The 20,032-nt window shown below is 37.1% G+C and overlaps 1 protein-coding gene across 2 annotated transcripts in view; it reads left to right on the plus strand.

The window, feature by feature from the left end:
• The window catches only part of pex5la (peroxisomal biogenesis factor 5-like a), a 145,587-nt gene that overhangs the window by 11,675 nt on the left and 113,880 nt on the right, over positions 1–20,032 (plus strand). The gene's annotated exons all lie outside the window — the stretch shown is intronic.

Genomic DNA, 20,032 nt, shown 5'->3' on the forward strand with positions numbered 1-20,032 from the left:
ATATGACACATAGATATAAAGTTTGATCTTTAGGTAACTTATGAAAAGTGAATATATGCTTACAACAAGAACAAATTGTATGCAGATGGGGCAAGATACAAAATGTTGTTTTCTCTTATAAAATGTATGTTTTTATTTATAAATAGAGAGGAGGAAAAAGAATTAAACATGTCATGCTTTTTTTTTGTTGTTGTTGTGAAAAATATTCTGAAGGAGCTGTTGACATGAAATTGAACCAGATTTTGGTAAAAACCCAAACAATACAAACATGAAAATATAACAAAACAAAAAAACATGAAAAAATGAGTTATGTGTTATGACACAAGGAGAAAGTACTGAACTACTGAAATATATTTAACACTTTATATAAAATAAAAAGTACTTTTATATTTTATTTGAAATATATAAATATTTCGGTGATGACAGCTTAATGACGACTCTCATATGGAGAATGGAGTCATGCATTGCTCAGGTGTCATTTTTTTCACAGACTTCAACAGAATGTAAAAATCTTGATAGTTCTGTGGGTCTCATCTATTTGTACTTTCTATTGGATTCAAGTCAGGTGATTGGCTGGGCCATTCTACAACTTAATTTTCTTTCTCTGAAATCGTTTGACTGTTTTCTTGGCTGTTTTTTGGATCATTGTCTTGCTGAAATGTCCACTCTGGTTTTAATTTCATCGTCCTGGTAATGTAGATGTTGGACTGAAGGAGCAAATAGTCACTTACAATGAGGAAGGGCAGAGGTGAATAACTACTGAGAGATTTCAGCTGCAGTCTGAACTTTCTACAGCTACCTTTCTTTATGTGGTCAATACTTTTTCATTTAATTTTATTACACATAACTTAATTTGTAAAATAATTAGATTTGTTTTCTTTGCATACATGGATTTCTTTGGTTGTTACCAACATCTGGTGAAAACTTTAAGTCAACAGTATCTTTAGAAATATGTTTTCTGAGAAAAATGTTGATGTGTTGAATACTTATTTCTCCCACTGTATATATTTAGCTTTTAACTTACTTGAAACTGATCAATGTTTCAGAAAAAAAAGCATCATAATACCTTGAAAGTCATTTTAATTGTCTAGTAAATTTAGAATTTAATTTAAGATTTTTGTACAAAAAACAGGATAATAGTATTATGCAAGAAAAAGTGTTTGGCAACACTGTCTGTGAAGCTCATACTTATAATGAATTATGACTCCTTTTATAATTGCTTCAACAAAGGCTCATTCTGAAAACCTAGCCCTATATACGTTTCTGGAGATCGCAAATTGTGTAGCCAGAAGTACATATGGCTGCATTTCATTTTTAAAATGAACGCTACGGGATGGCATGATGCCGTTCCTTTTCGCGCTTACACTGAAAAAAGTGTTGCATGCAAAACTTTTGCAAACAATTTATTTGTGTTGAATTTAAACAAACAAATTAAATTGAGCAATGTTCAACTTAATTTGTTTGTTTAAATTCAGCCCAAATAAATTGTTTACAACCACTTTTTTAGTAAAATTTTTTTTTTAGTAAATCCAAGGAATCATCTTTGAATAATTTTTTTCAGTGTATTAGCTGACTGCTTAGTCAGACTTGAGATGCAGAGAGGAGTTGACTATAACGACAGGGTTTGAGTCCAGTGAAGAACGGTTCTAGAATGCAGGTAAAACAAAAACAGAATCCAAAAAACAAACAAGTAAATAACAGGGTGAGAATGTGGTCTAAAACAAAAAGAAATCTAAATACATCTTTTTTCTGGATTGCTTTTGAAAATTGTTGGTTAAGATTACCGAAGTGGATGGGCAGGTCAATCAATACTATTGGTTGGGTTTAGGGAAGAAAGGGGGTGGGTTAGTCGATCGGTCAGTCAGTCAGTCATTCAGTCAAACAGTCAGTCAAACAGTCAGTCGACAACGGCCTCTGGTTGGTTTACGCGAGAACAGCAGGCATGAATGGCACTCGAGAGAGAAATTTGAGATCCAGACGAATCCAGACACATCGGCCTGGATTCGCGAAAACAAAAACTCCAAAAAACGTAGCTCCTGGGACATATTTGGTGGTCTCCAGAAATATATATAGAGATACGTTTTTAGAATGAGCCTGGGTTGAATAATTTAAAATAAATCATATCAATTCTATAAATGTATCTACTTCTTAGGACACAACAAACAATACTGTATTATATTGATAGTTATAGCTACATATTATAATGGTTTTATTAATACTTATAAATCTTGTATGTGTTATGAACATGTGCATTATAAAATGAAACGCATCACTAATAAGTATTAATTAGTCAGCCATGACTGTATTCAGCATGAGCTACATAGAAAGTGTTACAATTTTTTTTCACAATTTAAAAAACATAGCTTTGTGTTAAGAACAAATAAGGAATTTACTTCATTTATCATCATTCTTCTTCTTCGTTGTATGAAAAAGAGCTTTTTTCTGCTATTACAATAATTAATTCATACTAATACTTTTTCTATGCATTTAAAATCTTTTACTCCTCCAAAACTGCTAATGAAGCAATGCCTCACATTAACTTCCAGAAAAATCAGAAAAGCTAAATCGGAAAAGCTAATTTGGCATCATCAGATGCGTGGGACAGATCTTTGGACAGTGTTTTAGGATATTATGCTGTAAGCTGGCACTTCATGTCACTTCCTGTTAAACAGAGCAGCGCATGGGGAATTAGACCTCCATAAATATGCATATTAACCCTAATATTCCAACCAAAACAATGTTCTGCACTGCTATAACAAGGAGCATTTTATACAGAATGCAACATCAGCACTGTTTGCTAGGTTGGGATTTACCTGAATAGAGGGCTTTTTAAAGAGACTCAAGGATACATCAGCAGGGGGCAGCTGTGACCCAAACCCTTGCCTGGTCCCATCTGTTACACACAAGCCCACATGTGCTGAGGTCAAGTGGAGCTGTTATGATGAATTCCCTTCTCATGGACAGAGGAGATCATTCTGCATGCTATAGAAAAGGGCAAAGGGCACCATACTACCCATACTTCACTGGCTTTTTCATGAAAAAATGATGGATGTGACCACGTTTGACAGGACTGTGTGGCAAACAGGAAGGACAGAGAAAGCAATAGGAGAGAGTTCATGGTGTGGGAGGAGTAGATGATGAGATAAGAAAAAAAAACAGGAAAACAACATTTGTCACATGGCACAGCAAACTGCATGAAGGGTTGAAACCCAAGCCTTAAAAACCCAATCAGCTACCTACAGATGCAGTGTTTAGGCGGCATGCTGATGCAAAAGCTGTTGCAAAACATCTGAAGTATTTTGCTTACTAAAATATTTCCAAATTTTAAGAAATTATAAGGCAACACGTGTGCCTTATGGAGATGCCAATCCTATGATTATTATTATATATATATATACAGTAATAACCTTTAATTTAGAAATGTATATAATTAAGTAATTTTTTAATCCAGTATTAGTTATATGAGTAACAATCATAAGCTTATTTGCTTAATCTTTGAAACATAATTGAAACAAGACCTTTTCTTTCTATTACAAATATTATTGAGAATTTTTTTAAATTGTTGCTGTAAACAAAACACAAAACCACAGATGTGGACTATTTAATATTCAAATCATATGACCATACAATGACATGCAAAAAAAAAAAAAATAATAATATAAAATTTAAACTTGAAAAAAAGGTACAAGGTGGTACAAATAATGTTCTTTAAGGAACTGTTTTGTATCTTTGTAAAAGCTGTACCTTATATAGGACAGAAAAGACCTCTTATGATACTGCTCTTGACCTTTTATGATACAACTGAAATGAAGGTACACAATTGTTCTCATAAAAAGGTACAAAAGTGTTGGACAACTCCTTTATTACAGTATCTATAAAAATAAATATTACTGGAAAGGCAAAGTGATTTTATGAATAATTTCCATATTGAAACATGAATTTTCATTTAAAAGCATGTTTAAAGAAACATTTAAGGCATTTTTAATAAAGATTTGGTAAGCGTTTTCTAATGAATACATTTTCATTATTGATATTGGCACCTTTTGGCGTTTGCATTCCACTACGCAGGTGAGATGGCAAAGTGTTCATGCAGACATTTTACTTTTGAAAAAGCAAATCAAACATTGTGCACATCTCATTACAATACTTTTGCATAATTCTATTTCTATTTTAATATAAATTAATTTCTGTAACTCGTATGTGAAAAGTGTTGTGAAATGTTTAACAAAACATTGATCTTTTGATTAATATTAAAGGATTTTTTATTCTTTTTTGTAAATTGAAAATGTGCATCCACACAAAAATAAACTTAAAAAAAAACATTGTTTAAAAATGTATTTGATGTTTTATTATTACTGAAAATAAATTGACGCATTTTGGATTTAGCAAAATGCATTTAAATAGTTCGTAAAGGAACACATTTGACACTGTTAAGGTACAAAGTGTCTTGTCACTGTGGTAGTACCTTCATGGATCAGATGTGTACCTTTGATGAATGTACAATGTTGTATCTGCAGGTTTTAAAAACCAAAGGTACATTTTGGTTTCCCATGGAACAAATTATGTCCTTAAAGTTAAAAACTGCAATGGTACAAATTAGCTTCTTTGTCTTAAGGTGCAATTCTATTCCATAACAGGGTACTGCCTCAGTGACAAGGGTTTGTACCTTCTTTGGTACAACATTCTACCATTTTTTTTGAAAGTGTAGGCTCATTCTGAAAACATAGCCCTATTTACGCTTCTGTACATCGCAAATTTTGTAGCCAAAGCCACGTATAGCTGCATTTCGTTTTTAAAATGTTACGGGGCGGTATGATGCCGTTCCTTTTCTCGCTAACCAGCTGACCGCTTACCTGCATGTGGACAGCTTTTCTGATGTTACCAGTTTGTCCGGTAGCTCGACATGTATGTTGGCAGACTTGAGACGTAGAGTGGAGTTGACTACGATGATGGGGTTTGAGTCTGGTGAAGAACGGTTGCAGATAAGACGATAACAGAAGCCAAAAACTAAAACAAGTAAATAACAGGGTGAGAATGTGGTAAAAATCAGGGGGCTTTTTTATTTTTCTGGATTGCTTTTCAAATCACTGCGGTTGGGTTTAGGGAAGGGGATGTGTGGGGCAATAGGTGTTTTCAAAATACTATAGAGGAATTACCAACCTACGTCACACATGACGTCACACAGGTTCCCGGTTGCAAAAAAGGCCAGTTGCAATAGCAAAGATATCGTGCTGTTTGGTAGGATGCGTAATTCGAAAGTCCAAAAATAGAAAACTTAACTTTTACCGTACACCACACTGCTTTTAATGCCAACCGCAGACATCTTTGCCTAAAAGGGAGCTGAATGGAGTGATGACATAATAAAAAATGCTTTTTATATCATTTTATATCAGGTAAGTTCATGCATATTTTTGATTGCAGCAATGATTTCAGCAAAAGCAGTTAAATATGGTTAATTAAACTGCAGACACTGAATGCTAAGAATGAAATGTAAAAAATTTAAGTTCACATACCCTGCCGTACAGGTGCAGTTTGCTGTCAGAATGCAGTTGTTTTACTTGTTGATGATTACCCAGGCCTTTTATATGTCTTTTGTCTTTTGTCCTTGTCTTTGGCTAGGCAGAACCTCAGTTTTTAGCACTACAAAGTTTTGAATCTGGTAATCATGGAACATTATTTCTTGGACATGACCACACAGAACAACATTGTTGGCATTCAAAGACTTGTAGGCCTTTAACTTCACTTGGAGTTTCAATGAGATAGTTGTATATTTTGGGCTGGATGCTTGGTCATTTCATCTTATCCAATATCCATTGGGAGGGTACTATCGCAAATGGAACTGTCAGACAAACGCCGCCCACTTTAACGTTAATTTTGCAGAATAACTGTGATTATTACTGGGTGACAAGCTGTTATAATACGCTGAAAACATTATGTAAATAATATATATAATATGTAATCAATATAACTTTTTCTAAGACAACAACAAACTCTGTACCGCATTGGATGTCATTCATGTAAATGCTAGCGCTCGCGTTTTCTTTTTTTTCTGCAACCTCGCTGTGCGCGCATCCGGAATGTTTACAAACCAGTAATTCATCTGTTCGTTGGCTTTAGGGAAGGGGGAGGGTGGGGTGATTGATCGGTTGGTCAGTCAGTTAGTGAGTAAGTCAACAGTGGCCTCTGGTGGATTTACGCCAGAACAGCATGCACGAATGGCACTCTTGAGAGATATTTGAGATCTAAAAAAGTGCACAAATTCGGCCTCTGGTGGATTTTCTAAAACAAAAACCAAACCAGGCTCATTCTGATAGCATAGTCCTGCGGACGTTTCTGGAGATCGTGAAATACGTCCCGGAAGGTACGTATTTTTGCAGTTTTTGTTTTCGCAAATCCACGAGAGGCCGCTGCGTGCGCTTTTCCGCATCTCAAATTTCTCTCCTGAGTGCCGTTCGCGCTCGCACTCGCACTGTTCTCGCGTAAACCCACCAGAGGCCACTGTCGACCGAGCGTCTGTCTAACTGGCTGAATGACTGGATGGCTGACTGGCTAGCCAACCAATCGACAGACCCACTCTCCTCCATCCCTAAACCCAACCAATTTTATCGATTGACCCGCCCACCCACTTACTTCCCTAAAACCCAACCAAAGATGTACAAAAGCCGTCCATAAAAAGAAAAGCCCTCGTCTGATTTTTACCACGTTTTAGGACATTACCTCATTCTCACCCTGTTATTCACTCGTTCATTTTGTTTTTTGGATTCTGTTTTGTCTTACCTGATTTCTGGAACCGCTCTTCCCTGGACTCGAACCCCATGTTGTCATGGTCATCTCCTCTTTACGTCTCAAGTCCGCAGACGTAAATGACGAGCTAACTAGACAAACTGGTTGCGGCGGCAACGCCCTCCACACGGGGTAAGCTGTCAGCCGGTAAGTGCGAAAAGGAATGCCGTCACACCGCCCCGTAGCGTTCAAATAAAAAAATGAAATGCAGCCATACGTACCCCCGGCTACATAATTCGCGGTCTCCAGAAACGCCTGCGGGACTACATTTTCAGAATGAGCCTGGGTTGACAAAAACTGCAAAAAAAAGTAGCTCCTGGGACATATTTTGCTCTCTCCAGAAATTTATTTAGGAGTAAGTAATCAGAATGAGCCAGGGTTGCATAGAACACAGCCAGGACTATGCTTCTAACTACAGCTATAGAGGCATACTTTCAACCACACAAGATTGCAATGATGCTTCCAAATGTTCATTGGAATTATTTTGGAGACAGAATCATCAAACTATGTTTGTAACGATGGATCTTGCCATCTTAGTTGGCTAACGATGGTTTTGGGAAGCATACTCCAGTGCTGCACTAATTTAATCACTTGTGTTTAATCAATTATTTTAAGATTTTTTTAAGAAATGTTACAAATGATTTTATGTCAATTAAGGTAACTGCAATAATTACAATGTAATACATTTTTTGGGGGGGGGGTCTTTGATGAACATGTTATTATTTTGTGACATAAAAATGTCTTAGCTGTCATTTTAATATGTCTTAACTAAATAAAAGTATTACTTTCATTTATAAAAAATACAAACCTCAAACTTTTGAATGGTAGTTAATTGAGGAATGAGTTTAACCAATATGTGTGTCTATGTTTGTGCTAATGCATTAGATTAGCTGATATTAAACTGTGAAAATCAATTTGGAGATCAAGTTTTCAGTGCAATTTTTATAATGTGCAGCCTATATTACAACCCCAGTGTGTAGTTTTCATTATTCCAAAATGGTTTGCATTTTTTTACTCATTCTGAATGTGTTTCATAGACAATAATTATTTGATAAGGCCATGTCTACGCGAGAGTTCATTGCACATCATTGGTAATCAATCAAATAAAACACACAAACAAGTCGCTCCCAAAAAATCTCTTGAGGACAGTTGAAAAAAACATGGCCAGTATGTTTTTGAGCATTGCAAATAGTAGCATGTGTTTCTATTTTGGTCTAAAAAACACAGCCCATCGTGTGCCCATGCATCTCAGAACGGCTTATCCTCTTAAATCACTCATGGTCCTCAAATACCTGAGCTTCATGCACAACCAGCTAGTTGTGTTTGTACCAACCACTGGTAATCCACACAAACAGATCACTGACAGACTGAGACTGCACACGCATATGAGAGTTTGGGAACATGATTGTATTACAAACACTAACAAGAGACACTGGCCAACATGTATGCTTCCAGCAGGTGTTCAGGTATAAAGCGTGTGTGTGTCTGTGTATGTGTGTACACTGACCTCTTACCACACAGTCTGCCTTTAATGTCATGGGGCTCGACTAGTCCAGACACAGATGGGTCTCTCAGGTAGCCGATGTGTAGTATATATGAGGATTTTCTCTGTGGATTTCCTACTGCTGAAGCAGCTCAGTTTCCCAGACAATCTCATGTCTTCTTAAAACACACACACTACGCAAATGTACAACACCATAAACCTGCAGGTGCCCCAAAACTCATGTTTGTCCTATTAGCTATTAGCTGGGGATTGTTTGATATATATCAAAACATCTCACAAGTGAACTAGAGGAACGTTTTGTGGCTGGTGTAGACCCAGCATAGTCACACCCATACTGCTGATTGGCTACAGGTGTGTTTTGGAGATCGTTCTGACACTAAGGTTCAAAAATATTTTTCAAAAACTGCACAACACTCCTTGAAAAAATAAAACTACATGCTTGTGCTTTTGGCATTAATGGGCATTACAAGCATTAATGTACACATTGAAATATTTAAAATAAACAGTGTTGGGCAAGCTACTTGAAAAATGTAGTGAGCTAAGCTATTACTTAAAAAATTATACTTAAAATGTAGCTTAACTACACTAAAAGCTACCCTCTGGAAAATGTAGCAAGCTAAGCTAAAATCTACATGGCAAAAGTAGCTTAGCTACATCTAAGCTATTTTTACAATTTTCATTTTTAAATCGAAGCAATTTAAATCCAAGTCAGTCATATTTTAGTGATCAATAAAACTGTCAATGAAACATATGTGGCATAATAGTTCAGTTCAGTTATCGTGTACTTCTCGAGGTATGGTCACGCAGAATCCTGCTTTAGAAACAACTCCTCTCCCTCAGCCATCTTTCAATCAAGCAAGTTTCACCAGAGGTGGCAGTAACGCACTAAAAACCTTGTTGTTGAACACTGTAAAACAGGAAGAAGAAGAAATCGTCATTCTCGCAGCTCTGTGAATGTCGGTGTCTTCACTTATTGATCCGCGATGTAGCTTTGTGGACACTACTGCGCTACTTGACTAATAAAATGGCTCCGCTACTGAAAAGCTATTTGATTTAGAAAGTACTGAGAAATTACTGAGAAATGTAGTTAAGCTAGTAGCGTCACTACTTGTACTGACGCTACTGCCCAACACTGAAAATAAGGAATACAAGATACTGCTACATGCAGTGCTTTATTTGTAAATGAATAATTCTCGGAAAAAAAACAGGAAGCAAAAGTTACTGTGACCTATGTCCACCAAACAATTTCAGTTTTCCCGAAGCATGACATCATTAAATGGTGATAGCAGAAAAAATTCTTTCATTAAATCTTTAATTATTTTGTGCCATATAACATTATAGGTCAGTCATGGATAATAAAAACATGTAGCTACAAACATAAATCGTAGGAACAATCATAATGAACCTTTTCACAATACTGTTATGACGCATTTAATGTCCATCATAATTTGAAATTCTTGAAAGTTTTTAATATTTAGATTTTTTTTTAAATGTATGAACATTTATATGCATTTATGTCTTATATGTATTGTATTATATCATCTTATACGATTTAACTAAAAACTAATTACCGAATACGATGCCCTCCGCTACTGAGAATTCTCGAAATGTGAAAATGGTCTATTCAGTTCACTTCACTATTATGTGCCAAGTGAAAATCTTTGTGTAGTTCTTGGTGTGGATCAGGTGTGGATTGTGTGCACACACAATCCACACCTGATTCACACACGTCAGTATACGCCACGCACAAGTTACTGCCGGATCCATTAAAATAAAAAAAATTGCGAAAATTTTTCTGAAACAGGAATCGGCAAAATTCGGCTCAAATTAAGCACTGCAAACAGCAACATGAGAAGTTTCTATTTTAAACACTGTTTATATTTATGTGACATTACAGCTGAGCAACAGCATAAACTAATTTGACAACGTTTACCTCAGGTACCGATTATGTGCTTTATTCATGTGCCCATGGTTACATTTTTGAAATATGTTCTCACTGGCACATATGGCAGCATTTTGTGTGTAAAACGAATGCTACGTGGTGGTACCACTGACTGCTTACCACTGTATGGGCTTTTCTTGCATCACTAGTTTGCTCATTAGCTCACCATGAATGGTGCTGACCTTGGGATGTGAAGTGGAGCAGGGTTTGAGTCCAACAAAGTATGGCTCCAGAAACCAGGTAAAACAAAACCACAAAAGCAGTGTAGTAGAATTTGGTGATGTTTTTTTTTTTTTTTTTTGTAGTTTGTTTTTGAATGGGTTTAGGAAAGGAGCGGGTGGGTCAGTCGATATCAAGCTGATACATTATGCGCATTGACAAAATGACCCGCTTCTCTCAGGGACACATGTGAGAAGGACGTTGAGATTTCCGTAAATGTCCACAGCGGAATTTAATGGCAGGTATAAGAAAACATGCCCCAGTAATGTATTTAGATAACGTATTTGTCAAAAATGTACACGGCACCCTCTAGTGCATTTGTGAAAACAAAAACTGTAAGAAGACGTAGTACAGATTACATATTTGTCAGTTCTCAAAAATGTAGCACTGTGCACATATTTCCAAAAAGCCTGGGTTGCATTTATTGGCATATTAGAAGCAGCAGCAGAAGGTTTACCTCAATCAGATTTTGAAAATAAAATAACTAGCAAACATATAGTTTATTAATTGATTATATAATAAACCTGTCCATTTCGTTGGACGTGCCAACACAATCTCACGGCAATTCGTAACTTTTTGATTTAGTGGCTAATTCGTATGAATTTGTACGATCTAATTCATACAATATAGTACGATTTGCTCATCCCTCAATCACGGTTGGGTTTAGGGGTGGAGTTAGGCGCCACGCCTCCTTTCTGAAATCGTATAATTTTGTATGACTGAATTCGTATGAATTTGTACAATTTAGCCACTAAACTGACAAAACATAAAATACTTCTCGTGAGATCAGGCTGGACGTGCGGAGCACTATTCTGCACTTCTTAAGGCTTTAAATGTTTCTGTTTTGTCGTGTCTTGTGCAGATAGCCAAATTGTATGCTGCTGTAATCATGTCACGTCGTGTGTTTAGTTATGGTGTTAATATGTTGCGCTGAGTACTGGAAATATTGATGTTTTTAAATTAATAATGTTACAAATTAATATTGATTCTGGGTAGATGGAATGGAACTAAACATTCCACAGATAAACACCTTAGAATTGACTATTTGGACAGCTGATGAGATTGTCAATTTGGTGTCCTGTAGAAGCAGTAGGAATATCTTGGCAGCTCACAATTCAAATTATTTCTGGGGTATCATGATTTCAATAAAAAAAAATCAATTGATTTCAGTTAGCTGTCTATTTCACTTTTTTCGGCAGCTGGATATAGATACAATTTCTCACAAAACACTTTTTTATGACCTATTGTTATTTAATAATTGTTCATTAAATAATAACTAAATAGTGTGCTATTAATTATGCATTCATCACAAAACTATTGTTGTAAGCAGTGTTTGGCTATTTATTTATAGTTGTTTAATGTGTTGTATACGTTGTAAGAGTACATATTATTTTATCGGCATCTGTAAAAAAAACAGCCTGCAAATTTTATTTAAAAATAGTCCTTGAGTAATTCAAACTTTTTCAGAATAAAAATAAAGCATTGATGCATACTTTTTGTTGTTGTTGTTGTTGTTATGATTAATATTTTTGTTAAACAATAAACTTAATCTGACATTTGAGTCCATGTGTCTGTCTGGTCTGCTCCGTCTCAGTGGAATAAAAGATAAAAGTATTACTAGTAATCAATGCTAACAGGTTAATTCAGAATAATTTGACCCAGTAGTCTAGACATCTTCCCCATTTAGTTACCCAATACTTTGCTGTGTCAGTATTTATGACAAGCACTTATGTCAAAAACATTTCCAGGCAGAGCCGGAGACAATTATAATCTTAAAACCAATTTGAAAGTTCATGTCTTAGTTTCACAATGATTTTCCATTACTCTAAAGACATCTGACTATAAATTGGATGATGTGAGTGCATCTATAGAAATAGCTTCTTATACAGAGAGCAGTTGAGCATGGCAGATAATTCCTCTGGTGGCAGCAAGCTGTTTGTCAGCAAATAGACTAAAGTGGATTCTTGCCGCCAGTGTGGAACCAGTACATTATTGTTTGCTTAGTGGAACAAATTGAGTGGTAACAGATAAAAAGAAAATAACACACATCCCAATGAGAAAAGCATTAGAATAAACTGTCTAAAATAATTAAGGCAGAGGCTATTTACTCAAAGTTATGAAGTGAGACAAATTATATTTGCACCCAGTGTAAATACATTTTATCAGTTACACATTTTATAAACTAATCTGTTATTACCAGCTTTATGATAGCCTACTACTTTTATGCTAACATGCCATATATATATATATATATATATATATATATATATATATATATATATATATATATATATATATATATATATATATAGGTTTATTCCCAAGCAGTGTTTCCCCTACCATTATAGAGGGGGGCGCCCCGCGAGTCTTCTGCAAATTTATACCGGCCCGTGATCCCCAAAAATGAGTTCAAATACTTGAAAATCATGGCAATGAGAGTAAATGAGCAAGAAAACAGATAGCGGGAAGCACAGTAATAACATTACATTTCTTTAGTTGAATGAATAGAGCAGTTAAGATGTATCGAGTGCAAATCCCTCCCTCTCTCACATAGAGAGATCTGCTGTCAATAGTTGGAGACGAGCAAAATATTTAAATGGTCCTCCATGTATTTAGGCCTTTTTACATATAACAACTGAAAGTTCTGTTTTGACAATATTCACTAAAAGCTGGCTGGAATTATTAGATAAATAAAACTTTATTTATTTTTTAACATGAATATTTAATAATATACAATCTTGTAATACACTCATTGCTACAAACAGTAGTGTATAGGCCTATTTCTCTTTAGTAAAGAAGTATTTAGTTTATAGGTGTGCATTTTAACTTTAAGTTTGAGCCCTAAACTTGTTCTTACATTTACATTTACATTTAGTCATTTAGCAGACGCTTTTATCCAAAGCGACTTACAAATGAGGACAAGGAAGCAATTTACACAACTATAAGAGCAGCAGTGAACAAGCGCTATAGACAAGTTTCAGGCGTGTAAAAGTCTAAGAAGCAAAACATTAATAGAAAAATTTTTTTTTTTTTTTTTTTTTTTTTTTTTATTTATTAAGAGAGAGAGAGAGAGAGAGAGAGAAAGAGGGCGCAGTTAGTGGTATAGCCAGAGAGGCAATTGCAGATTAGGAGGAAAAGTGGAGACTAAACAGTTGCGTTTTCAGTCGTTTCTTGAAGACAGCAAGTGACTCGGCTGTTCTGATGTAGTTAGGGAGTTCATTCCACCAACTGGGCAGATTGAATGTGAGAGTTCGGGAAAGTGATTTCTTCCCTCTTTGAGATGGAACAACGAGGCGAACTTCATTCACAGAACGCAAGTTTCTGGAGGGCACATATATCTGCAGAAGTGAGAGCAGATACGAAGGAGCACAGCTAGAGGTCACTTTGTAAGCAAACATCAGAGCTTTGAATTTGATGCGGGCAGCAACTGGAAGCCAGTGCAAACGGGTGAGTAGCGGAGTGACATGTGCTCTTTTGGGTTCATCAAAGACCACTCGTGCTGCTGCGTTCTGAAGCAGCTGAAGAGGTTTGATAGAACTAGCTGGTAGCCCGGCTAGCAGAGAGTTGCAATAGTCCAGTTTGGAGAGGACAAGAGCTTGAACAATGAGTTGAGCTGTATGTTCAGATAGGAAGGGTCGGACCTTTCTGATGTTGTAGAGTGCGAATCTGCAAGATCGGGCAGTTCTAGAAATGTGGTCAGAGAAGTTCAGTTGGTCATCAATCGTAACTCCAAGGCTTTTTACCATTTTGGATGCAGTGATGGTTGCTCCATCCATCTGGATTGAAAAGTTATGGTGAAGAGTCGGGTTGGCAGAGACTTCAAGCATTTCCGTTTTCATGAGGTTAAGCTGGAGATGATGATCTTTCATCCAGAGTGAAATGTCTGACAGGCAGGCTGAAATGCGAGCTGGAACCGAGGGATCATCAGGGTGGAAAGAGAGGTATAGCTGGGTGTCATCAGCATAGCAGTGGTAGGAAAAACCATGTTTCTAGATGACTGTTCCTAAAGATGCCGTGTAGATAGAGAAGAGAAGTGGTCCAAGCACAGAGCCCTGAGGTACCCCAGTGTATAGATGCTGTAGGTTGGACACCTCTCCCCTCCACGACACCTTCTTGATTGAGACATGTCGAATTCTTTCATCATTTGCAATGTTTCCAAATTGCATTGAAATTTTTCATAACAATATTTATATCTGTGTTTAATTATTTTCTGTGGCGGTTCATTCCACTGTGGCAACCCCTGATAAATAGGAGACTAAGCCAGAGTAAAATGAATGGATTAATTATTTTCTGTATAGCTACTTCTGGCCATGACACGTTCACACATAAATTATTATCAGAGATATGTTTAAGGGATTATATGCAGCATCCTTGATTTATTCTCTTAGGTAAGGCAAGATCTTCTCTTAAGGTTCATACTTAGAGGGAAAATGTGCTCAATGCATTATAAAGCTTGAAGCATTAGAATCAGTGCTCAGTATCAGCCGTATCTGCAAAAATCCTGATCGGAGCATCCCTAGCCTCAACTCAACTTGGCTGTCAGAGCAGCAATACTCCCCCTGGCTGTACAAGACTGATCTTGGTAAGTCAGTAAATACACCACTAGGAAAAAGAACGTAAGTATACTAATATCAATGTACTAGTAGTGTACTTGAAATGTTTTTCTAAAAGCCCATTAAGATACACTGCAGTGACAAAAGCTGCACACTTTGTGGATAAAAAAGATATAAAAAAATAAATGTTAATTTTTAGCTTGTACAGATAAAATAACTACGTTTTTTATTCTTGTCATTAAAAGAAATTAACTGAGATGCAACAAGGGTGACAGTGTAATCTTACAAAATAACATTTACTTACAAATATATGTTTGTTTGTTTGTTCGTTTATATTTTATTGTCCAATTAAATATATGACATCTTGTCCTTTTTGTTCATGCAAATTAAGAAAAATATGAAAAATAAAGGCACATATACACACATAATATAAATAACACACACACACACACACACACACACATATATTATATAGTATATATAATTATAACACTTATTAATGATTAAAATGATTTCTGAAGGCTTATGCCACACGGACAACTCAAGAAATGACTGCTGCAAATTCAGATTTTTCATTAGAATATATATACAAAAAAATGGAATTATTAATGAATCTCCAGCATCTGGATTGCATTTCACTGTAGCCTCTGTGACAATGGACATAAATTACTCACCATCATTGACAAGCTGAGAATTGAATCAGTAATTTTAGAGGATGACGATATACATTTAAAAAATCCTCTCTTTAATTCAATGTCCCTTGCATTTTAATGTCAGACACGTTTCTTGACTGAACAGACTGTCTATATTTTTAACCCAGATGATCTCTGTCTGTCATGGTATACCAGTCCAACTAGCAAACCAGTGGACCATGTCAATTATATCCCATCCTCAGGCACAGATCCTATCCAGCCTGGTCTGCCAAGGCAAAGGTCAGTCGTGACCCACTCCTGGCATGAAATGATCAAGTCTGCAAAGAGTTCCACTGCATCATTTATTCAGTCCTCACATTAATATTTTGCATCTTCAAAATCTTCTTTTACTGTACTTTTCATCTGTCACAATCCATCAAGATCACAATATAGATTTTTGTCAGATTAAGGGGGAAATCATTATAAAAATGTATATTAAATTTTGTAACATAAAATTGACACTGCCACTCAGAGAAGGAGCTTGCTAAAAGGATTTAAAGTACCATTTGGGATCCTCGAGCCCAGGGCTCCCTCCCGTTCAGGAGCTTGAGCTCAGGTAGATCTCAAAAAGTCCCTGGCTGCCGTGGCTAAGGGAACTACTTGAGGAGGAAGGGAGCTAGACAAGTACCTGTTTTGCTTAATCTGTTATTCATTCATTTTCTTTTCGGCTTAGTCCCTTTATTAATCTGGGGTCGCCACAGCGGAATTAACCGCCAACTTATCCAGCACATGTTTTACGTAGCGGATGCCCTTCCAGCCGCAACCCATCACTGGGAAACCCATACACACTCATTCGCACACATACATACATACACTATGGACAATTTAGCCTACCTAATTCACCTGTACCACATGTCTTTGGACTGTGGGGGAAACCGGAGCACCCGGAGGAAACCCACGCAAACCCAAGGAAACCGGAGAAGCTGGACCTTCTTGCTGTGAGGCTACAGCACTACCTACTGCGCCACTGTGTCGCCCCTTAATCTGTTATGTGTTATGTATATCTTTAAATGGTGGGAATAAACCAGAGAAGCTGGCGGAAGCTGGAGAATATACAAACTGCACACAGAAACACCCACCAGCCTGGCGAGGACCAGGGCTGGCAGTGTTCTTGCTGTGGGGCTAACAGTGCTAACCACTGGGCCGCCATGCCGCCCAATCTAAAAAAATAAATAAATAAATAAAAAAGAGGAGAATGAGGAGAAGGGGGGGGGGGTTCTTCCAGACGAAGATAAATGTGGAATGACGACTGTGGTTATTTATAGAAACTTAGGAATCATATGATTGGGAGATCATGATTAGCTAATGTGAGACCGGCTGTGGTAAATCATAAGCACGTGATCCTCTCAAAATTATTTAATAAATAAACTTCACTTATTTATTTTCATTTTTTTATAAGAAAAAGTGACTTTTGGTTTCAGGCAATGTCCATTCTAATCTCAGTTCTTCAACGTTGATGTTCAATAAATAATCATAGATAGGATCTTATTAAAAAGCATATTTACTGTACAAAACTTATCAGTGAACTATGAACTTCATGACTTTATGAAAAAATAAAATAAATAAATACAATTATTTTTCATTAATCGATAACGAGTTAAAATGTTAAATTAATCAAGATTTTGATTTAGAGGTCAAATCGCCCAGCCCTAAGATTAATTAAATTTAGCATGATTATTAAAATAGGAAAAAAGTCCCAGTAGTGTGACACAGACAGATAATGGGCTAAATTTGTGGCCTTTTATATTTATTTTTGACATTTTTGAGAAATGTTTGCAAGCTGGAACTCAAACTCGGGACACGCAAAGTGCAATGGCACTACCTGTCAAAGGCACGAAAACGGCTTTCGTGTCTTTGTTATCTTTAATCAAAATAACTTCCCCTGCCTCTTTCAACAACATGTGTGCTCTTCTCAGATGATGTATTTATTGACGTAAGGGCAGGACAATCTGTCACTCACATGATATTCACCTACAGCAAACCACAATCATCCAACCATCTATTTAATTTGTGATGCCATGCAGTTTTGCCTCACTCAAGAAGCTATTTCACTCAAGAAGCTATTTCACTGAAGCAAATAGTATAAATCACAAAGGCAAGATAAAAAAAATCTGAATAATTGAGCATAAAATCCGTGGCAGCACAGTGGCTCAGTGGTTAGCACGGTTGCCTCACAGCAAGAAGGTTGCTGGTTAGAGTTCCAGCTGGGCCAGTTGGCATTTCTGTGTGGAGTTTGTATGTTCTCTCTGTGTTCGTGTGGGTTTCCTCCGAGTGCTCCGATTTCCCCCACAGTCCAAAGACATACGCTATAAGTGAATTGAGAAAGCTAAGTTGTCTGTAGTTTATGAGTGTGTGTGTAAATGAGTGTGTATGGATGTTTTCCAGTACTGGGTTGCGCCTGGAAGGGCATCCGCTGCGTAAAACATATGCTTAAAACAATAGTTGGTGGTTCATTCCACTTTGGCTACCGCTGGTAGACTAAGGTGAAGGAATATGAATGAATGAATGTAAAGCTGTTCTGTTTTTTCCAGCACATTGGTATAGTCGAATAATTTAGCGGTTAGTAAAACAGTGCCAACTGCCAGCCCAGGAACATGCCAGGAGCTTAACAATAAAGCTGTGCGACTGAAAAGAAGAAAGAGGATTAAAAACAATTACTAAATGTCAGTTTAGAAATGAGAGCATTGTTTGCAGTGGCTTACACTTGGATGTACTGTACCCATGGACTGCAGTCTGACACTCTGCGCCATATATTGTATTGTTAATAAATAAAACAGCTGGCGACGAACACGCTCTGTAATTGCTACTTCAGGGGAAATAAGTTTATGCCCAATCATGTTCCAGCTTCATTCACTGTAGTTCTGAATTGCCTTGCATCACATTTTGTGACCCGCCGCGTTGTTTGAGGAAATGTGGATGGATGGGATGATTATTCGGATCTCATGTAATCAAGACCATGGTACTTGTCTAATCTCACACTGAGAACTTGCGCTCCAGTGCAGCCTTGAAGACAAGTCTGACGAAATGGCCCTCCGATCTCAAGTCCTCAGCAGTTTCAGTGATTAGCTTATGCAGATTGACATTTACATGGCCACGGTAGAGCTCGTTTCTTACGCTCTCTATCAAAAAGGCACTCGAGTGAAAAACACAGCCTCGTAGCTCTTGCTTCTATCATTTGTCAGTCCCAAAATGTACTGTATGCCGCTCATCCCAACCTCCTGAGACTGATTGCCACCAGCACTTCATGCTTTTTTTCCTCTCACTTGGAAGAATATTGCTGATGAACAGACGGAATCATGTCGTGCACATCTTTCATTTGGACTGATGGAGAGAGGGGCGGTTCCCCCCAAATTATGCTTGGCCCCCCTTGTGCCCCCCCAGCAGCGCAGTCTGATCACAGAATATCTGTGGTGTGGAAGCAATTTAGGTGCATTTAATAACAGCGCCACATGAAGTTACTACTCACCATCTCACTGACCTTTACTTCCTGTTTAGATTTACGGTACAATGCCACTGGATTAAGGCACTGCCAATTTCACAGCTCAAATACAGGAGAAGCACAAGTTGCAGACCACTTTTCAGTTCATTGCAAGTAATGAACATTATATAGGTTGTTTTCAATCACTTGGTTCTGGTGACACGCGAAATTCAGATGGAGGGCAGGAAGTAAAAAACTGAATGGAAGACCTAGAGGAAAGTCCGTACTTTTGCGATTTCTAGCATATTCTAAAAGAGATAGAAATAGAAAATAACCACACACTGTATGTTGGACATGATCCTTACATAATGAAGAGGGCCAAGTTTTCTACTGAACTAAGATATATTTTCCTATCATCGAGGAGGTAGCATACTACAGATAATTACTTGAATTAAACTGTCGTCATAATTATATTGTTGCTATGATATGACACAACTGTAGTAATAAATAAATTATTTAATAGGCTTCCTTTTTCTATGCTATAATTACACACCATCACAATGCACCAGTTTACACTAACGTTAGAGTATTTATTACAGTTTATCAGTTCACTATGCTACTGTCACGGATTGGCCAGGCTCTTCCACCAGCATCACGCAACAAGCACCTTCACCTGAGTATTAACCACGCACAGCTGCACCCAATCACTCCTATTCACTATGTAAGCACACACCTCACTTCAGTCAGTGTCCGGTCTCGTTCCCACGAAGCGGACTCATAGCGAGTACCTCCTGGTAGTCACTATCACATTTATCAAATCTCTTGAACTTACCTGATCTCTGTTTCGTTCCAGTCTGTCCAGTGTTCCCGGTGTCCTGTCTATATTGAGTTTGTCGTCAGTCTGTCTTCCCCGCAAGTCCT

Source organism: Danio aesculapii, chromosome 6 (assembly GCF_903798145.1).
Source record: "Danio aesculapii chromosome 6, fDanAes4.1, whole genome shotgun sequence".
Classification (NCBI taxonomy): Eukaryota; Metazoa; Chordata; class Actinopteri; order Cypriniformes; family Danionidae; genus Danio; species Danio aesculapii.